At 37.3% G+C, this 8,130-nt stretch overlaps 1 long non-coding RNA gene across 1 annotated transcript in view; it reads left to right on the top strand.

The window, feature by feature from the left end:
* The first annotated feature begins 2,727 nt into the window (after positions 1-2,727).
* Positions 2,728-8,130, top strand: part of LOC135212940 (uncharacterized) — a 48,337-nt gene continuing 42,934 nt past the window's right edge. The window contains exon 1 of the long non-coding RNA XR_010314029.1: positions 2,728-2,873. This is a non-coding gene — a long non-coding RNA (uncharacterized LOC135212940). The remainder of the gene's footprint in view (positions 2,874-8,130) is intronic.

The raw sequence follows: 8,130 nt of genomic DNA, 5'->3' as shown, positions 1-8,130 counted from the left end.
GTACGCCAGACACGAGAATACGATATTTATCTTTATGGATGAATTCCTATATGGATTCCCTGACCCATATATGTGTTATATTAGTCAAAGATAGATTCAGTCATAATCATCGGGAAACCCACTGGCGAAGACGAATCTCGCGAAAGTAGTCCCTTTGAAAATTTCCAGCATCAGTTATACCCTGTTTTCATAATTTAGTGGAGATAATTGTGATACTATTCTTTACTTTGTGGTGTATATGAGTGGCTATACTCACAAGTTTGATTATTTTTTATGAATTTGGCTGAAAGAGTAAGCTATTTAACCCCCAACCCCTAACCCGCCGCCACCCAGCCCGCCATTCGTACGATGTACGATACCTTCTCCAATTATCGAACGTTCTATACGACAATTCTGTGATTTGCGCTTTTCTGAGACTGTTGATTGAAAAGCATTTTCATCAACATTAAACGTTTTCCACTGGTAATGATTACCTACAAAATGAGAGGTCGTGATTTCCCTTAGGATTATGTGGGTTGATGATGTAGCTATTCTTTACAAGGAGCTACTACAACTATTCGGTGAAAAATTCTGGGTAGGAGTTTTAGAGTGGAATAAGTTATCTGAACTAGCACATTTTGCTCTGTGTGGTCAGTCTTTCCTAAATTCTAATCTGAATGTGAAAGAGTTGCTTAGCAATCTGTCGAAGACAAAAATCAGATGTAGTTTAAACAAAGATCCTGTTAATGTCCCTTTGTTGGCTTCCGAGTGTATTAAAAGCCAAAAGTGTCTTGTGTCAAGTTTACGCCATCTAAATGCCATGTTCGACCGTTAAAAAAGGGTTTTAGTTTCTGTTCCATATGTCTTTTTTTTTTAATATCACACTTTAATTAAAACTATTTTTACTTTATAACAAATATACCTATAAGATGTACATGTATTTATTCTTATACCAAGAAATGTTGCGTTGATAGAGATTCCGCCATTTATTATACTAATCACCTTCATTTTACGATATATTTTTACGATCATTTTGGTAGAGAAATGATAACTTTGAAGTGCCAGTACGACAACTTAGTCAGGAATTTGCCCCGCCCACCTCACCTGTCACTTGTCACTTGTCGGCTGTATTGTGTATTCCTCCACTTTTGTTGTCCTTCAGAGCATTGCTTCAGAGTTCAGTCACAGCAGTGTTGCCAAACCGCGGAGAAATGACCAAAAGGGCGGAGAGGATTCGAGGGGGCGGCATTGAATGCAGAGCTGAGGTCTGCACTCCTCACGTATGCGGCGCTTGAAATTATATAATATTTTTGAAAATACTAATATTTTTGACAAATTAACCATTTTCACTAGTCTCGAGTGTTCGTGAGCCAATATCAGATACGATCATATACGATTTTCAATTAAGAACCGATTTTGTCAACAGCAGATGACGTAACCCAAGGCATTCATTCTTTAGGTCCAGCAATCTTCAATTTGCCTTTGTAATTATATATATAGGTTAGTAAAATTTGGTTAATTTGTGAAATCTTTGGGTGAAGACTGACTTAAATTAATGTAAACTTAGTCATGTGTAGAGTTTTTATTTATTTTTTTGAGAAAACAACATAAAATATGTATTAGGCAATTTCATCAGTTGAAGTGATTCAACTGATTATAACCGAATAAGTTTCGATATCAGTATGCTACAAAGTGGTGTATTATAATCGTGGATTTTCTTTATATTAATGTAGCTTATCGATAAAAAAAGGACCAATTATGATGTACTCTTTTCCAATTTTTTGAAACTCATAGTCCTGAATAGGGCATTCTTTTGGCTTAAGATTGGCACATGTATACCATAAATCATGCACAATATGCTATCCATTCTCTTGGGGAAATATCTCATTTCAAAATATCCGGATCATAAAAGGTGGCATATAGACCTACATGTTTCATATCGTTTTTGTCAGTTTACAATGTTTATGGCATTGATTTTAAGCCTAGACCTATGTTTTATATATTAGGTTGTTTATTATCATTAATACTTCAGCAAACGTTTGATTTAACATACAGCATATTACCTAAAGTGACAAATGTGGCTTAAAAAAGAAAAGAAAGAATAAACTACTTATGAATATCGAAGGATTTATGGAGCTTGTAAACTTACTCTGTGGGGAACGCAAAGAAATTAATGCAAAACCAACCGTTTTTAGTAAAGAAATACATTTTCGTGCAGTTTTTTTGGAACTTCCCACTTTTTGCTGAAAACTTTATGAATTAATTTACTTGGCCTAGTTCACTTTGTAGCCTAATTTACGCATCAAATCATATGCAACAATCATAAATATAAAACAGTAATATCACACACACACACACACACACACACACACACACACACACACACACACACACACACACACACACACACACACACACATATATATATATTATATATATATATATATATATATATATATATATATATCGAATGTAATAAACCAGCTTCAAGACTGAACATTGTCCGCGTATCTCGTTTGATTCTAAATTTTACTCATTAAAGTTACGTAATGTTTCTAAATATATGAAGCACCTGAATTTCGGAAAGGGGAAAATCTAACTCTAAAAAGGTTTAATTAGTAAAACCAACTCATATACTGGAAAAGATACGGTTAATATAATATAACTAGGATGACTATTTCGTCTAGTTAGTGTAGCAACATAACATTGCTTGGCAATTAACACTACACCTCCCGGTGCGGAGCTAAATTCTCGGGGACGTGCGGACTTCGCGGCAACGCTGAGTCACAGTGACGTCACTGACGTGTCATTTCTGGTTGAAATACTGTAAGGCTCAAATATCCATTGTCTTTTCTCAAATTTTCGGTGGTTGGGAGGTTGCACAGTTGTCTAAGGTCGGTGAATTTGTATTTGCCAGTGTTGGCCATGAATAGTATGAGTTATTTTTCGTTAAAAATAACAAAATACTGTAGCTATTATTATATCAGATTCATTCATACCCAGTAGCCCAGCCCACTGGCTGAAGGAATAGCCTATACCTAGGTACGCTACTTCGGTACTATACCAGCAGGTGGTTTGTTTATTAAGCAAAATAGCCTACTGAGAACTAAACTTGTATTTACTAGTTTGGGTAAATCTTAATACTAATATCTCCGTCTGAGTTTGGGTAAAAATTTATTTTGACTAACTACCAATGGGGTTGCTTCGCAGCAGGTAGGCCTATACAGTAGCCTAGTAGTAGCTACTACCTTGGAAATTCACTTTTCGGTAGATCTGGGGTACCTATCCGTGGCGGCCCAGACTGTGACAGTTGCGGTTTATCTATGCTGAACAAGAATTTTAAGTAATATATTTACTGAACAAGAATTTTAAGTAATAGGGGGAAACATCACAACAGGCCAACCCTCATCACGGTAGACGGGTCTTATTCACTCGATATTTAATTGGTGAAACATGAATACAATTGCAACTCTAAGCATACCATTTAAAAGACTGAAGTTTCGTCAACATATTGTGATATATGAAAGCCCCATACGAACTAAAATAAGCATGTGAGCTCTTCGTAAAATATGTTTTCAAGGCAGTTTTAAATCCAATATGGCGGCTACGTTTTTCATGGACGGGTTCTCATCAGTGACGGACACCATCTTTCCCCAGCCTTCCCAGCACTCATTTGAACAATGTTAGCGTATGTATGTAACGTTTATTGATCTTACTCAAGATTGCAGTTGTAATCAGCACAATAAAACAACATTTTGTTGCCTATATTAGTGAAAGTATGAAACTTGTTATTCCCGGGGTTATGGTTGGAACTGAATTCATTCTTACCTTGTAATCGGCGGTTTTTATCCTTACTGCCATCACAAATGAAACTCCACAGTGCTTATTTGATTGTATTATACACATTTTGGTCTCAGTTCACTCCACATTGCACTTTAAACCCCCGTTGCTGTTCCTGGTTTCTAAGCGCGCGCGCCATAAACACAATTACAAACAGCAGACGACGACAGACGACGAAACTGCAAAGTTTTATTCCCTAAACTGTTTACTTTACTCGTTATTTAGTTTAAATTTACATTGTTATTTAAAAATTTTGATTTAATTCATGTATATTATCCCTTTTTTGCAACCAAATTACCCCGAAAAATTACAGATATTTCTAACGTAGATAAAATCAAATGTTTCTAACGTTTTCGTACATCTGGCTGCGAAAACCATAGAGGAACGAATACGGAAAAGTGCATAGGGGAACGACTACGTTTTTTTTTTTTTTTTTTTTGCTTTTTTGTTTTTGCTAGCACTTTTCATTGATTTCAGTCTTTATTAGTATTTTGAATTTCTTAAATAATCGTATGCCAGAAATAAATGTAACCTTTAATGTTTGCATGCTTTAATGTTTGCATGCTTTAATGTTTGCATGCTAAGAATGGCAAAAAACATCATCGTTGCCACATTAGTTGGAGCTTCTTTCACACATACGCCGTTCCATTATCCTGTTAAGCGTACCCCGCCCCCTGATGAGCTCGCTGCTAACGTACCGTCACGCTTTTTTTGTAATCAGCGATCATAAGCACTGATGATAGTTTTTCAAAGTTAATATTGATTTTTATGCTTGTTATTCATACTGTAATTAACTGTCTCTCTCTCTCTCTCTCTCTCTCTCTCTCTCTCTCTCTCTCTCTCTCTCTCTCTCTCTCTCTCGGAGTCCAGTCCACTCGGCAAAGAAAAGTCATCTTCACTGCCCGCAATTGGAAGAAAAGTTTGTATCATCACTGGAGGATTCAGAACTAGAGCTCTCATCATCAAATAGGTTATCAATATCACACTCTCATCTAGTATTTGATTGATCTCACCTAAAGAAATATGCCTCCTCTTTGGGACATTCATTGTGAAAGACGCGAAATCCAATTTGTCTCGATCAAACGCCCGAAGCGTATTGAAAGAAAACCAACAGGGACAGGCAGTTTTCTAGCATAAGCGACCACCAGGAAAGAGTTGCCAGGCTGGAAATAAGTTTCCCATGTGCTGAGAGTGTTACCAAATGATGTTCCTACACTCTCTATGCGAGTAAACGTATTATTACGGGGCTGACGGCTTGACAAGCACAGTTAAAGTCTTGAACGTAATATCCCGTTGAAGGCGCTACCGAGTAGATCGCGGTAAACGTATTATTACGTGGGTGACGCTTAACAGGTTATAAACTGTTTCCATGAATTCTAGTTGTCATAGTAATGCAATAATGATAAAATTGCTTTAATATTTATGTATATATACTTCCAATACATAGCCTAATTTCACCAATTTCAACGTTTTGTGTGTAGTCTTATACCCAGTTTGGAGGGTCAACACATACCGAATGGCAACAGAGAGAGAGAGAGAGAGAGAGAGAAAGGAAGGCGGAGGAACGAAGAAGAAAAGGGATGGCGGTGGAGGGGGGGGGGGGGGGTTGGGGTTGGGGAGAGGGTAGGTGGAGCTTTATACGCGTGTTCGTATCATTTCTGCATAATGGAGTTTTTGTCTCTTGGTACAAGGACAAGTGTCGTTATTCTTTACGATTAGTGATTCACGATACCCTTATAAATTACGGCACTGGGGTGTAATGCACTATAGCAAAATCTCGTTCTGTTAAGAGTGTTCGTTACAGAAATAGGTATTGCCCAAAAAACCTGCTTGCACTGTCTCTGAAACCCATAGTAGACATGCTGCTTAGTTGTCAATCAAGTTTTTTATAACCAAGTATTTTTTACAAGCTAGCTATTGAATAAATTTGTATTTTTCTCAGTCAAAAACATATGCCCCTCAATGCTAACTTTCCTCTTTTAACGACTTTCTGGTCATTGCAAATTCGGCCCCCCCCATAATTTCTTATGGTGCGAAAACAGACAAGAGGCCCATGGACCGAAAACGATTGCGTCACAGTACGGCGATAATCCAGCAGTAAAACATCTTCATATATCCAAAAAGTAAATAATAAAGATATATATGCGCATTACGATTATAACAATTACATGTATAGCTGATAACAATCTGCATGAATAACTGGTAAACTGTTCTGCAATGACAGTTGAGTATAGCAATTATTTACAATAGGTACGAAAGTCAAGATGTCGTGACGTCATAATACAGAACTTGAAAGAACGTTCTAATTCAGAAAAATAATTACTTAAATTTGAGTCAGAGTCGAGTTACTTTTTTCAATAACGAATATTTTCAAATTAATCATCATAAATATGTAAAATATTGATGTTTTACTACTTATTAAAAATTAGCCAAGAGCACGCTTCTCGTCATCTTCTACCCCAAACAGCTGTTTACGCCTGGCTTGTTGTTGATGAGAAAATCGTGTTTCGATTGTTGTGATAAAAGTGCTCCAGCGTCTGTGGGTACAAGTGGTGTGCGGGGGGGGGTTTATTTTTTTATCACAGGAAATGTTAGTTTATTGACACAAAGCTACTCCGTAAAAACATCGAGATGGCGTCAATCTTCTAAATACCTCGAGTTGTAAGTAAAAATGTTGAACGCGTTTGGTGAGATTTGCACTACGTTTTGAGACCGTTTTCAGTACCCTCTGTTTAAAAATCTTAAAATTTGGCCTTAATTTCTAACTTTGGAGAAAATACTTACTTCGAAAGGAGAGTAGAGGTCTGTAGCTCCGTTTTCTCACCAACAACAAGTCGCGACTGATGCCCATCTCGGGTGTCAGGACGCGTTATAATGTTACTTTTTCGGAGGGTGGTCTTGCATTGATGGTAGGTGGCCTGCTTGGCCTGCTGTGATGATCTACCCTATATATATTTACTATTCAGACGACTGTAATTAACCCCCAGGGGCCAGTCATAGGGTAGATCATCACAGCAGGCCACGCAGGCCAGCTACCATCAATGCAAGCCAGTACATTATAACGCGTCCTGACACCCGAGATGGGCATCAGTCGCGACTTGTTGTTGGTGAGAAACGGAGCTAAAGACCTCTACTCTCCTTTCGAAGTAAGTATTTTCCCCAAAGTTAGAAATTAAGGCCAAATTTTAAGATTTAAACAGATTTAAAACAGAGGGTACTGAAAACGGTCTCAAAACGTAGTGGAAACCTCACCAAAACGCGTTCAAACATTTTTTTTTACTTACAAACTCGAGGTATTTAGAAGATTGACGCCATCTCGATGTTTACGGAGTAGCTTGTGTCAATAAACTAACCATTTCCTGTGATAAATCCGCACACCACTTGTACCCACAGACGCTGGAGCACTTTTATCACAACAATCGAAACACGATTTCTCATCAACAAGAAGCCAGGCGTAAACAGCTGTTGGGGTAGAAGATGACGAGAAGCGTGCTCTTGGCTAATTTTAAAATAAGTAGTAAAACATCAATATTTTACATATTTATGATGATTAATTTGAAAATATCGTTATTGAAAAAGTAACTCGACTCTGACTCAAATTTAAGTAATTATTTTTCTGAATTTAGAACGTTCTTTCAAGTTCTGTATTATACGTCACGACATCTTGACTTTCGTACCTATTGTAAATAATTGCTATACTCAACTGTCATTGCAGAACAGTTTACCAGTTATTCGTGCAGATTGTTATCAGCTATACATGTAATTGTTATAATCGTAATGCGCATATATATCTTTATTATTTACTTTTTGGATATATGAAGATGTTTTACTGCTGGATTATCGCCGTAGTGTGACGCAATCGTTTTCGGTCCATGGGCCTCTGTCTGTTTTCGCACCATAAGAAATTATGGGGCCGAATTTGCAATGACCAGAAGTCGTTAAAAGAGGAAAGTTAGCATTGGAGGGGCATATGTTTTGACTGAGAAAAATACAAATTTATTCAATAGCTAGCTTGTAAAAAATACTTGGTTATAAAAACTTGATTGACAACTAAGCAGCATGTCTACTATGGGTTTCAGAGACAGTGCAAGCACGTTTTTGGGCAATACCTATTTCTGTAACGAACACTCGTAACAGAGCGAGATTTTTCTTTAGTGCATTACCCCCAGTGCGTAATTTATAAGGGTATCGTGAATCACTAATCGTAAAGAATAACTACACTTGTCCTTGTACTAATAGACCAAAACACTCCATTATCCAGAAATGGATAGGAACACACCAGTAAACAGCTCCACCTACCCTCTCCCCCCC

Source organism: Macrobrachium nipponense, chromosome 42, assembly GCF_015104395.2.
Source record: "Macrobrachium nipponense isolate FS-2020 chromosome 42, ASM1510439v2, whole genome shotgun sequence".
Classification (NCBI taxonomy): domain Eukaryota; kingdom Metazoa; phylum Arthropoda; class Malacostraca; order Decapoda; family Palaemonidae; genus Macrobrachium; species Macrobrachium nipponense.
Note: the sequence above shows the minus strand (reverse complement) of the source record. Positions and strands in the feature narration are given on the sequence as shown.